Source organism: Mauremys reevesii, linkage group 17 (assembly GCF_016161935.1).
Source record: "Mauremys reevesii isolate NIE-2019 linkage group 17, ASM1616193v1, whole genome shotgun sequence".
Lineage (NCBI taxonomy): Eukaryota > Metazoa > Chordata > Testudines > Geoemydidae > Mauremys > Mauremys reevesii.
In genome coordinates, this window is record NC_052639.1 from 1,086,126 (window position 1) to 1,099,478 (window position 13,353).

The window sequence follows — 13,353 nt, forward strand, 5'->3', positions numbered from 1 at the left end:
GCTCTGCTCCGAGTGTTGTTATTGCTAAAGCCAGTCGGGAATTTTCCAACAAACCATTTTCCCATAAAAAAACATTGATTAGTTGAAAGCAAAACTGTTTGAGGGACAGGGTTGGTCTCTATTAATTTTTCTATTTGAAACATTTTGGGTGTGGGGGTGGGATTTGATATTGTCAAATGTCCTGGGACATTTTCTAAGCAAAACCTTCCAATTTCCTGCTTCAAAATTTTTTTTTCCTTTAAAAATCCGAGCTAATTATAGTTAAAAAATATTGGTTTAGGGAAAGCTGGTGGAAATAGAAATAAAATGTTTCAATTACCGCAAACCAAATTATATATGGTTTGTTGGTTCCTGAATGTTTTCTAGTTTTCAACTCTTTTTTGTGATTCAGGAAGGGAAAATTTTCAGAATCTCGAATATTTTTTTGGGACGGGTAAGTCATTATCTTCCCAGCTCTGATTATTACTACCTGTATCAGAGTAGCAACTCTTCAGTTCCCAACAAACATCTAGACCCCATTGTGGTGGGCAGTGCACACATGTATTAAGAGCCCCCAGGAGCTAACCATCTGAATGGGCAAGACAGATGAAGGAAGGATGGTTATCTCTATTTTACACAGGGGAAACTGAGGCACGGAGAAACTTAAGATAAAATTTCCAAAAGTGCCTGAATGATCGAGGAGCCTAAATCCCATTTAAAAAATGATTTAGTGCTTACAAATCTTGGTTCCATTGACATTCAATTAGGTTCCTAAGGGTCTGTCTACACTGCACTGGAAACCGGGCGGTGACCTGGTGTTTCCAAGCCTACATTTGAGCATCTGCACTGCATTCTAAACCTGGATTTATACTTGCTGGAGCCAGGTCTCACACCTGTGCTACTGCATCCATACTGCGCTACGCAGACCTTCTGACTCGGGTCTGCGACTTGAGCTGCGTCCACACCGCAAAATGACAGGCCTTGGACCCAAGTGTGAGTGGGACTCAGGCACTGACCACCCGCCTCAGCGGATCCTAGGACCCAGGTCCCGCAGGCTTGCTGATGTGAGTCACGCCAAGTTGTATGTGGACAGTAGGGAGGGATGGGCTCAAAGCTGAGTCTGAGCCCAGGTTCACAATGAAGTGTAGACAGAACCAATGTTGCTTTTGAACATGGGACTTACGGTGGGTCTACACGTCTCTGCATCTAGGTCAACTGACTCAGGCTCGTGGGACTCAAGCTACAGCACTAAAAAGAGCTGTGTAGACATTTTGGCTCCGACATCGAAGCGTAGGCACTGGAGTGGGCTTCACAGCCCAATCGGCAATCTCCACACGTCTATTTTTAGCCCCACAGCGCCAGCGACCCCAGCTTAGAGGCTCGCTGCCACGGGCTGTGTAGACAAACCCTTAGTTATCTAAATCATTGAGGTGCTTTTGAAAGTTGCACCCTAAGTGATGTAACCAAGGTCACACCAGTAGGCAGGGGCAGAGCTGGGAAATGAACCCACGTCCTCCAGGCCAGTGCCTTAGCCAGCCAAGCAATCACGAAGAGAAGGAACTGGCACCCCTTGTTCTGGTGTCCCACTGATACACAAACACCAAAGAAAATACGAACTATTTGCCGTCGGCTGTGACGCTCGGCTGCCTCCCCCTGTTGCTAGAAGGAGGCATGAGGTTCTGTCTGGCTCAATGCCCACAGACGAGGGGCTGCCTGTCTCCATCCTGCCACTCCAAAGCAGCAGACCACTTGTACTTCTCCGGAGGAGACAATGATTCCCCACGGTTCTTTATGCCAGCAGAATCACCGGGAAGCATGACTATGGAGGCTTCCAAACGGCGGAGATGAAGAGGGCCGGGATGAAAGGGGCACTGCCGCTTGCCTGCGAAAGGGAGCAAGGGATCAGCACCGTGGTGAAATGCATTTTGCTGACAGAACCGTTGTTAACCGTCTGGTGACAGTCAGGCAGGCGCTGAAAGGGGAGGATGGTCCCACTCTCTCCGCAGGGAGCGTGGGGTGGGGTTTGCTAGCGCATTGCAATGAGGACGTGTTGTACGGACACCCAGCACAACCGCTGCAGCAGTCGCGCTCAGGGTACGTCTACACTGGGACAGAAAACCCACAGCACCAAGTCTCCAAACCTGGGTCACGGGACTCGGGCTGCGGGGCTATAAATAGCAGTGTAGATATTCGGACGGGAGCTGGAGCCCAGGATCCGAGACCCTCCCCCCTCACTGGGTTTCCGAGCCCAGGCTCCAGCCTGAGCCAGAATATCTGCACTGCTATGTTTTATCCCTGCAGCCCAAGTCCCATGATCCGGAGTCAGTTGACCCGGTCACTGAGACTCACTTTTATTGCAGTGTAGACGTACTCACAAGCCCCTAACACTTGGGCGAAAGCACAGCTCCCTGAGCTAGGAGCAGCGATTCGTAGAGCTGGTTTGGAATAGGGTTTCATTGGCAAATGCTATTTTTCAACCCCTTAAGGTAGCAAGTTTGACAAACTTCCAAAGAGCCACTTTTTACACACACACACAAACACACACACACACTCCGCCAGAAGTACACACACACACACACACACACTCCACCAGAAGTGCACCATCATTGTGACCTGACCTATTCCAGCCAGGGAAGGGCAGCGCTCCAAGTGCCTCGGTCCTTTACAAACTCCAGATATCACGCATTACTGCAGCCCTATTATCTCATGAGAACACAGCGGGTTGCGTGAGTCAACTCTGTATTTTGGTGCTTTGCTTTCTGCTGCCTTTCCATGCAGCTGTTTAACTGCAAACTGCTCTCTGAGTTAGACACACTTGAGAGACGGTATGAATGATTATTGTTCCGGGAAAGCTTTTTCTAGTCAACGAGACGTGGCTTTAACAGCATCCATGGAATACTTAATACAGCTCCCCCGACTGGCATTCTCGCTTGGTCCTTGCAAGAGCAAAATCATGAAAAACCAAAGCACAGAAAGGCCTGGTCTTGCACTCACTTATGCTGCTTTTACGCCGGTGTATTTGTTGTAATACAGTTTACTGCATTCAGTGACTTCAGCACTGATTTGTAAGAATGTAAGTAAAGAACAGCACGAGGCTGGGAAAATCTAGCATACCGAGGCCTTAGTATTCTGAGCTTAGCTGTATGTTGTCTACACTAGATAGTTACACTGCTTTAGCTATACCAGAATAGTTAAAGTGGTACAAACCCGGTAGTGTGGACATAGTTATATCAGTATAAAGGTGCTTTCTACCAGTATAGGTATTCCTATATGGGAAAGGGAAAAAGTGATATTGGCATAAGGCACCTTTAGATGAGTAAAATTGGGTCAACCTGAGGGGTTTTACCAGTATAACTACAGGGGTATGGAACGGCTTCCGTATGAGGAGAGATTAATAAGACTTGGACTTTTCAGCTTGGAAAAGAGATGGCTAAGGGGGGTATATGATAGAGGTCTATACAATCATGACTGGTGTAGAGAAAGTAGATAAGGAAGTGTTGTTTACAATTAGGGGTCACCAAATGAAAGTAATAGGCAGCAGGTTTAAAACAAACAAAAAGTAGTATTTCTTCACACAACGCACAGTCAACCTGTGGAACTCCTTGCCAGAGGATGTTGTGAGGACCAAGACTATAACAAGGTTAACAAAAGAACTAGATAAATTCATGGAGGATAGGTCCATCAATGGCTACTAGCCAGGATGGGCAGGGATGGTGTCCCTAGCCTCTGTTTGCCAGAAGCTGGGAATGAGCGACAGGGGATGGATCACTTGATGATTCCCTGTTCTGTTCATTCCCTCTGGGGCACCTGGCACTGGCCACTGTCAGAAGACAGGATATTGGGCTAGATAGACCTTGGTCTGACCCAGTAGGGCCATTCTTATGGTAAGAACTCACACCCCTAACTGGCATAGTTATATCAGGGCAAGTCCCAAGAATAGATCAGGCTGTGGAAAGGAATATTTCATGAATAAACAGCAAGTATTAATTGCTTTATGTAGTGTGTGTTGGGTAATAACATGATAGGACTCCGTGCTTGTAAAACTAAACTGGCTGTTTTTTCAGAGTAGTAGTTGCAGAGGTGCTGCAAGTGCAGCTGGCATGCCAGCCATGAGGACACAGACTGACTTCTGGGTGCCTCCGCCAAACTCTATGCATCTCTCTCCAAGTCCCACGTAGATTGCTCCAGTAATGGTATGCAATTAAATACATCCGTGACATGCAAGCACATGCAGAAATAACACACAATGACACATTGGTGACATGCCACTGTCCATTTCTTCCCCCAACACCCCCTGCATTGGTGTGGGGGAAACAATCAACAAAGTCTTTTGCCCGCTGGTGGTGCACAATGGTTTGTCTGGTGTCTCTAGGCCTTCTTTTGCTGGGGAGGAGATGACACCTCTTGTGGCAAACTAGTATTTCACACTTGGTGATGCTTCTCCCCCGACTGAGTGGATTTCCAGCCTTAGCAAACATTTGTATAGTTCCAGAGCACACACATTACCCTACAACGCGGGATACAGATATTATAAGTAAGATTAACACATGCATCATCCTGCAAGCATTCCATGAAGTTTGAACATTAAACACATTCTTATAACACTAACAGCCATGTTAACAATACGACCACACAGGCAAGACAGACTGGTTTCCAGAGCTGCATTTGTCAGCAAGGCCCAGTGGCATTGGCAGGAGCTTGTGTAACCCCAAGAGACCCTGCTTGTCAGTGGGTGGGATCAAACCAGGGACCTCTGGAGCTTAGTGCATGAGCCAAAAGCCAACCAGCTCTTAACTAATGCTGCAGAGCAGACTTATTAATCTTGCTCTCTAAGTGGTCTCAGTGCCATTAGATGGGACAGAACACCACACCCAGAGGGTGTGTGGTTTACACATGCACCTTGTCTGCACCTTGTCTGGTTTACACATGCACCACACCCAAGCTTCAGGCTCTTCAGAAGAAAACGTGCAGCACACTTCTCTGTCTTCACCTTCCCAGAATAAACAAACTCTGGCTGAGGACAACCAAAGACTCTTAGATACACTTTTATTAGCTAGCTCGATAGATCGATTCTCAACGTCTCCCAATCGCCGAGAGAGGCCAAGGGCAGCAACAAACATAAAAGAAGCCCACGGTTGCTTCTTTTAAAGAACTGTGCACGTTAGAAGGTTTTATCTTTCCTTTCAATGATTCGCTGTACAGGGAAGAAACTCCCTTACCCCAGTTAATTAGCTGCAATCTATGAGTTTAATAAACCCAGCAGCGTACATCTAATTGATATCTTTCTCAGCCTCCTGCTGTGCGTAACTGCTGACAACTGATCAGCATCTAACACGCAGGCACTAATCACGGGAGACGTGCGGGCTAATAGATTACATAGGGAGCTGGATCTGCCTGCAGTGCCTTGGAGAGACCATAGCCCTTGTGCAGCATGTAGTCTGTCCAGAGGCAGGCAGGGCACAGTCAGGTTGCACTTTAGAGGCCTTTACCTTTCTCCTTTTGTGATTTTTTTCTTGGCTTCATTTTTCTTTACTGTTGCTTTATGTTGGTTCTGATTTTCCCCAAACCCAGAAACAAAGTTTTGCCTTAAAGAGTATGGTCCAGTGGATCAGGTACAGGCTAAGAGTATAGGATGCATGAGTTCAAAACCACACTTAGCAACAGATTCTCCTTGTCATAGACTTTAAGGTCAGAAGGGACCATTAAGATCGTCTAGTCTGACCTCCTGCACAATGCAGGCCGCAGAATCTCACCCACCCGCTCCCACAACAAATCCCTAACCTATCTCTGAGCGGTTGATGGCCTCAAATCATGGTTTAAAGACTTCAAGGGGCAGAGAATCCTTCATTTAAGTCAGATCCTTAAAGGATTTAGGTAATAAGACCCAGTGCTTAGAACAGCTCATGACCAGCATAAACTGGATGGTCCTGAAGCAGAAAAGGGGCTTCTCTGCAGTTTTTTTTTTTTAATTTAGATAAACCAATCAATAAAATCTTCTCTGCCCCAGCTGGTGCAGGATGAAGCCATCCTTACCTAGCCATGTCCCTGTAGGTTACAGCTATACAGAGAATAGATTTTTCAGTTTGCTGGTAATTCTGACAAATAAACAAATTTTAAAAACATTTTGGTTTGAACTGAAAATGAAATCTTTCATAATTTGGGGGGAATTGAAAAGCTGGGGAAAAAATGCGCGGAATGAAACATTTTGTATGACATGAAACACGTTTCATTTTAATTTTTTTTTTTTTTTTTTTTTTTATTTTTTTCATTTGAAAAAAAAAAAACATGAATAGTGAATCCTTTGAATCCAATAAAAAAAACTTTTTTCTCTTCTCTTTTTTTTTTTTTTGTTTTGTTTGAACGGTTTGGGGAACTGACATTAATTATGAAATGTGTGTCAATGAATCAGCAGTTCACACAAAAAAAAAAAAAAAAAACGTTTTGGCTGCCAGCTTTGCTTTAAGATTTTTTTTTTTTCTGGGAGGATTTTTGAAAGAAAGGGGATTTCTGACTCATTTCCTCATTGCTGCATGCATGCCCTGGGTATGGGTGGTGGAAGAAAGAAAGGGAAGGGGGGGGGGGTGGAGGGAGGAGTGATGCAATGAGACAAGGTCTTTGCTCTTGGCAAGGAATGAACAGCTTGAATTTGATATCATGGGGGAGGAGGCAGCAGAGGGTGTGTTCTGTAGGGAATGAAGTGAGACATTCCAGTTGCATCCCAAAGCTGGAGAAACCAGGTGTCTTTCTTTCTGGCCTCTCACCTCCCTCTCCTTTACATGCCGACTCTGGTTTCTCTTCAGACCATATAAATCTTTCGCCTTTTACTATACCTGATTAGAAGTTTTCCATCTCAAGTTTTCTCAATGGAAGATTGAGAGAAAATTGAAAATACATGAGGGGAACAGTCATTTTCTGTGAAAATTTTCATTTGGTGGAAAATCCAACCCCCCCAGCTTTGTTTTTTGGATTTTTAACAAAACTCTACATTTTCCAAGGGAAGAAAAAAACAAAACACGCCCCCCTCCCCCACCATTTTCTGACCAGTTCTAGTTATGGCTGTTCTGGATACCACAGTGGCTGCTAAGTAAGAGAGTGCTCCTGCCTCCAAAAGCTTGCCCTGTAATCAGTAAAGGAGGAGCCTTTCACAGATGGGGAACTGACACACAAAGGGTTACTTCCCTGCAGAGTTAACCTTGGGTACCCAACTCTCCGGCCCCAATTCCCACACAAACGTTTTGCCCAGGTTCGGAGGTATGTTAAGTCCAGGCTATCTCACCAGCTGGTGGCAGTGGGGTTACAGCGTGGGCTCTGCTTTAACCTCCCTGCTTTGCGATGAGGAGTCAGGCTAACTCACTCAAGCGCTGATAGCCCCCCAGTGCCTTCCCGCAATCCCCCCACAAAGGGCAGGCGATGGAGAAAGACTCCCAGAGCAGCTCAGCACAAAGAACCCAGGGATATGCCCCCAGACAAGTGCAGGAACAGCAGGGATTTGCAGTGGGGACACTCACCCCCAGGCGCCCGTCACCCAGCTCAGCCAACAGTGAAGACAGGGAGAGGAAAGTGACTTGCCAAGGGACATCGCAGGAGTCTGTAGCAGAGGCAGGAGGTTTTCCTCCGGCACCCAAGCCACAGGGCAATGGCCTAACCCCAAGGCTATCCTGCCTCTCTACTTGCCCTGCATTTTCTGAAGCCTGGAAATGACCCAGTCAGGAAAGGAACAGCAGCCACGGCCACCAGCACCGGAGTAGTGCAAAGATTTCTGAGCAGCCTTCGATCGGCTGTGGGGCTCCCGTAACTCAGCAGTCAGTGGGTGACTTTCAGTGTGGCTGCATAAACAGTCAAATGCTTTGTGTTTCTGTGATCAGAAGCCTCCCCGTGGTGCACAGAGCTCCGCATCAAACCTCCCCTGAAGCGACGGCTGTTTATTCTGGCTGTGCCTTCCCTTAGGCCCTCCACACTGCTCTGCCTAGCACCTGGCAGCATCTCCACAGGGCAGATCCCGTGCCGTTCAGCACAGGGTGGAGGGACATAGGCAGACCGAATGCAGTACTCTGCAGTACTGTAGCTATCTCACTGTAGCACCATAGTGTAGATGCTTCCTATAGCTAATTAATCCGGCCAGGGTGAAAGCGGCAGGAGGGAGCTTTTCAGACCGGCCAAGCGTCTCCGGTGACACTCATGCATTTGGCATCTCTGTCACTGATCCACGCACAACTGGTAAAGCATCACTCCCTGTGTCCTGAGAGGGAGCTTTCCCCATCTAATACCCTGTAGCCATGAGGAGGGTGCCCTGAGGGGCTGCCTGGAGTTCCAAACCTGACCCTTCCTAAAGCAGCTGTGTACTTCACAATGCTTGTTAACCAAAGCCGCATCCCTCACCCTGTGGGGGAGGCAGGTCTCATTCATCCCCTGGCTCTGAGAGGCTGGACAAGGTCCCTGCTGGGAACGGGAGCCGGGTCTCACGTGCTGCTTTTCAGGGTTTGTCTGCACTGCAGTCAGAGGGGTGAGTGCAGCACGCGTAGATGTTCTCTAGCGAGCTCCAGCCTGGGCTAGCTGCTGGAGCGCTGGTGGTCCTGGGTGGGCATGTGCCGCCATGACCTCACTGCTATGGTTATGTGACCTAGCTAGATCCAAGCAAGCTCGGGTCGGCCTACGGGTGCTGCAGTGACACCTCTGAGTGCCGTGGAGACAGACCCACAGAAGAAACGGCCCAGGTTCTCTGCTGGTCTAACACAGTGCAGCTCTTCATCCTTTCTACGGGCTAGACAACAGAGAGAGGTTTATGAACCTGCTACTTCCTCCCTACTAAGTCCTTTAGCTCAAGCAGTAGGTATTCCTGCTTCTAGATCCAGAGGTAATCCCCCTCCCCGAGCGGCTGTAGGTGGGTTAACCCAAGAATTCTTCCATCGCCGTAGCCATGTCTACACCAAGGATGAAGTGGGCTTAACTACAGCGCTCAGGGGTGTGTGTGAATGTTTTTCACACCCCTGCAGGACACAGTTAGGTCAATCTGAATTTTGAGTGTAGACTGGGCCTTAGCTAGGCTGTTTGTAACCACCAGACTACGCTCTGTTCACAAGCACTAGGATGCTGGATTCTTCTCCTGCCTCTGGAGGTAAACAGTTGTGTCTCCTTTTCTGATCTGCTCCATACAGAGGAGAGCATGTCTAGGGTGGTTATTCCCACCGCTGATGTAAAAGGGGTCTGTGTCAGGGATCTGAAAGCTGTTGGTTCAAATGCAACAGCTAACGGGTGCATGAGAATAAATATACGTATATTGGGTTAAGCCCCCTTAAAATGATGCCTGAAACAACCACTCTGCATTCAGGTTAAACGTAAGGCCCGATCCACCCTACAAATACTTTGCTGCTCCAGTTATACTGGTAAAACTCCTAGTGTAGATGCAGCCTGTGCCGACAGAAGGAGTTTTCTTGTTGGCATAGGAACACCATCTCTCCGCATGCTGGGAGAAGCCTTCCTTTGTGAGTTTAGCGGCAGCTGCCCTGTGGGTTTTGTCAGCATCGCTATGTTGGCTAGGACATGTGTGTATTTTTCACACACCGCACCTATAGAGCTATGCCAACACAGTGGTGTAGTGTGGCAGTGGCCTAAGGAACAATAATGGTCTCCCAAGACAAAGGCATGTGCCAGGGCTACTCGGGAATTCAAAGGATTTTGAAGGAGCATTGTTTGGGCACCGGTGTGTGTGTGATAGAGGTTTGGAGAAAGAGACAGAAGCAGCAGGAAGGGAGCTGGCCTATACAAGCAGCTGGTCTGGGAGCAAATGCCGAGAGAGAGCGAGAGAGAGAGAGAGCACCTTTCGGGGGCACTAGCTGAAAGGCGGGGGTGATGAGTAGTGAAACTACCTCCTGTTATTCCGGTTCCTCCTGTGTTCAGGAGAACAGGACTTCGTACGTTCTTTGTAAATAAACCAGACTGCAGCCAATGTACCAGTCTCCATTTGTCAATATCTCCCCTCAACTGGAAAAAAAACACAAGAGCCCGGATTTGGGGCAAGCCGCTCGCGTCCGCAGGGGGAACGCTACGCATATGTTATGCTCAGGACTCTTGGATAATTGGTGAAATAATCTCGCATTACCAACCTTTGTGTCTAGAGATGAATGTGGCTGTTGTGTTAGTATTTGCTTTAGTGGCATGTCTTTAACCCTAACCCTAACCCTAGAGTGTCAGAGGGGTAGCCGTGTTTGTCTGGATCCCATGCGTCTGACGAAGTGGGTATTCACCCCGAAAGCTCATGCTCCAATACGTCTGTTAGTCTATAAGGTGCCACAGGACTGTTTGTTGCTTTTTACCTAACCCTGGAGTTTGCCTTTTGGGGCTGGTCTACACTGCAGGGGGGTTCGATATAAGACACGCAACTTCAGCTACGGGAATAGCGTAGCTGAAGTCGACGCATCTTATTTCGACTTACCTCCCGTCCTCACGGTGCGGGATCGACGGCCGCAGCTCCCACATCAACTCCGCTACCGCCGCTCACCCTGGTGGAGTTCCAGAGTCGACGGGAGCACGTTTGGGGATCGATATATTGGGTCTAGACGACACGCGGTATATCGATCCCCGATAAATCGATCGCTACCCGCCGATCTGGTGGGTAGTGTGGCCGTACCCTTAGTTAACTGGAGCTGTCCCTTTCCAACAGGCTGGGGCAAAGTGAGAACACGCTGGAGACAGGGAGCAGCGTGTGAGAAATTTTGCTCGTGTGAACGCCAAACTGGAACATTTTAATAAACTTCTGTCCAGAAAACAAACCTCACTCTTAAAGCTGTAATAGCATCAAGCACCTACTAGGAGACTGGCTGCTTCAGGGTATGGCTAATGAGCTTCCGAGCCTTCCGGATGTAGATTGTCCATATCAATCCAGCCCATCTCAGAAGGGATTTTAAAGTCATTCCCCTCTAATGGCTACACTGTGGCCCCTAGATGAGATGAGCTGGGGGAGTCTCAGTGCCACGGCCCACATCACAAACTCACCCCCGTGCTTTGCACCAGTGGGCAGCAGACTCAGCAGAGAGGCCAGGGACACCATAGGCAGTGGAGTCTGAATTACCCATTGCCTTTAGGGGAAGATTCCCCCACTCACAGGGGGCTCAGTCCTGAGGGCAGGGCGGTGTCTGGGAGAAGTTTGCTCTGCCGATGCCCGGTAGCTAACCCGAGGGCTTCTTTTACTAGCACACAATCCACCCTGTGGTTTTTTTAAGACAGAATTTATAGTGATATGCAAATTAGACTCAATTATTTCATTGGATAATTTGCATAAACCATCACCCGTGGAGCTGCACAAAACTTGGCGTCTCTCAGGACTGACAGGCATGGACCATGTCGTGTGGGGAGCTCTTTGGGGCAGGGGGGTATCTTTGTTCTGTGTTTGCACAGCACCCTGGGTCACGGTTCATGAAGGGGACTCCTACATTCATATACATAATAATTAGTAACAACAGCGGGGTTGGAGGGGGCTGCAGGTTGGGACTGGGGGGCATCATCAGAGCTGGAGGGAGGGGGCTGAATTGATGTATGAGCCAAAAATATTTTGCCTGCAAATATCAAGCTGGCCGTCACTTGTTTGAAGGGGAGAGAGGCACTTTCTTTGAACTCTCTTCAAAGCAGCCAACCCAGCTTCATTCCAAGTTTACTGCAGACTAACAAACTGCTGGGCCAAAGAGCCCGTGTGTTCGGATCCAGCCTGCAGCATACTGGCAGCGTGACACCCTGCGGAGAACAGGTCTCAAATGCTCAGATTGCTGCATGCCCCTGAACCCCCATCATCTGGGTAGAGAAAGATCCCCGGAGCATCGCACCTCCTTAGTGCGATGCCCTTGGGTGTGTGTGACAGCACACAGGAGAGGTGCCGGCATATCTTTGCCCCCTGACATCACCCAGGCGCTGGAGTGCACGATTAGTCCTTTGGACTGAAGTCAACCTCCGAAGCAGATGATTAATTCGCTGGCCTGGAGTCACTACTTTACAGCTCCCGCTCCCCCTCTGACTCTTCTCGTCTCCCCGGTCTCTCCTGAGGCATTGTAAACTCCACGCTGGAGCTGATGTGGCAGGAAAGGCAGGAATAAAAGAAAGCCCTCCGGAGTTGCATCTGACAGAGATCTACCAGGCAATCTCTGTGCTCTGCCATGTTAACATCTTCGACTGCAGTCCCAGGTTCCTCTCTCTGCTCTTATTACTTCTTATGCTTCTCATTCTGTATCCCCTCACTGACGGATTTAATACTTAAAGGCAATTTTCCTTAGAATTCTTTATTTCTCTCTCTCTGTGTCACATATACTCTGCACCCCCTGCATATCCTATCCCTGGCATGTGAATGCTAATCCAACTCCCCCATGCTGCATTATATCTTCAAGGCCTTAAGACTTGTCTATTTCTCTCTGGCTTTTCTTCCCTCTTTAAGGTTGGCCTCTCCGAAAAAATGAAAATCCGTGGATTGCTTTAACCACAGGGGGCTGCTTTCTCAGTGAAATCAGCTTTAATCAGATTACAGTCACTTTCCCCTCCCGGTGGCTGGACTCTTTCAAAAGAGTTTCCAAGTTCCCGGTGATTGGGTTAGGAGCAGGCCCAGATCACGTCACTGAACCAGAGGAGGAAACAATCAGTCAGCGAGCTCCACTGCCCAGACCCAAGTGTAAGCACACGCCTCGTGGGGGTGGTGCGCCGTCCCATCTAGTGGCACCAAGACCACTTAGAACAGGGTTTCTCATACCGGCGTCGTTGTGTAGGGAAAGCCTCTGGCGGGCCAGGCTGGCTTGCACAGGTTTGGCCGATTGTGGCTCCCACTGGTCCCAGTTTGCTGCTCCAGGCCAATGGGGGCAGCCAGCACATTCCTTGGAGCGCGCCGCTTCCCACAGCCCCCATTGGCCTGGAGCAGCAAACCACGGCCAGTGGGAGCCATGATCAGCCGAATCTGCGGACGGGGCAGGTAAACACACCGGCCCGGCCCGCCAGGGGCTCTCCCTACAACAGCGGCGACCCCTGTTTGAGAAACCCTGACTTAGAGAGAGATGAAATGAGTCTTCTCTACAGCCTTAGCCAACAGCTAGGTGGCTTTTAGCTCACGTGGTAGAGCTCCCGGGGTCCCCGGTTCAATCCCACCGGCTGACAACTGGGGTCTGTTAGCAATACACACGCGCTTTTGGGTTTTGGAGACGCTGGGGATTAGGAAGGGAACTTAGCAATATTTGCTTCCGGAACAGAGGTTCCCAGTTATCAGTGGGTGCGTAAGCACAGTTCTCCCAGGCTTTGGGGACTGGGTCACCCTGTGTCCCTTTGCCATGAGTAGGGTGACCATACAGCCTGTTTTGGCCAGGACAGTCCCTTGTTTAAGCCCTGCCCCTTCCGTCCCCAATTTTT

General features: G+C 48.9%; 1 protein-coding gene across 1 annotated transcript in view; it reads left to right on the forward strand.

Annotated features, from left to right (window-relative positions):
- Window positions 1–13,353, forward strand: part of LOC120384907 (acid-sensing ion channel 2) — a 1,047,281-nt gene that overhangs the window by 377,315 nt on the left and 656,613 nt on the right. The window lies entirely within an intron of this gene.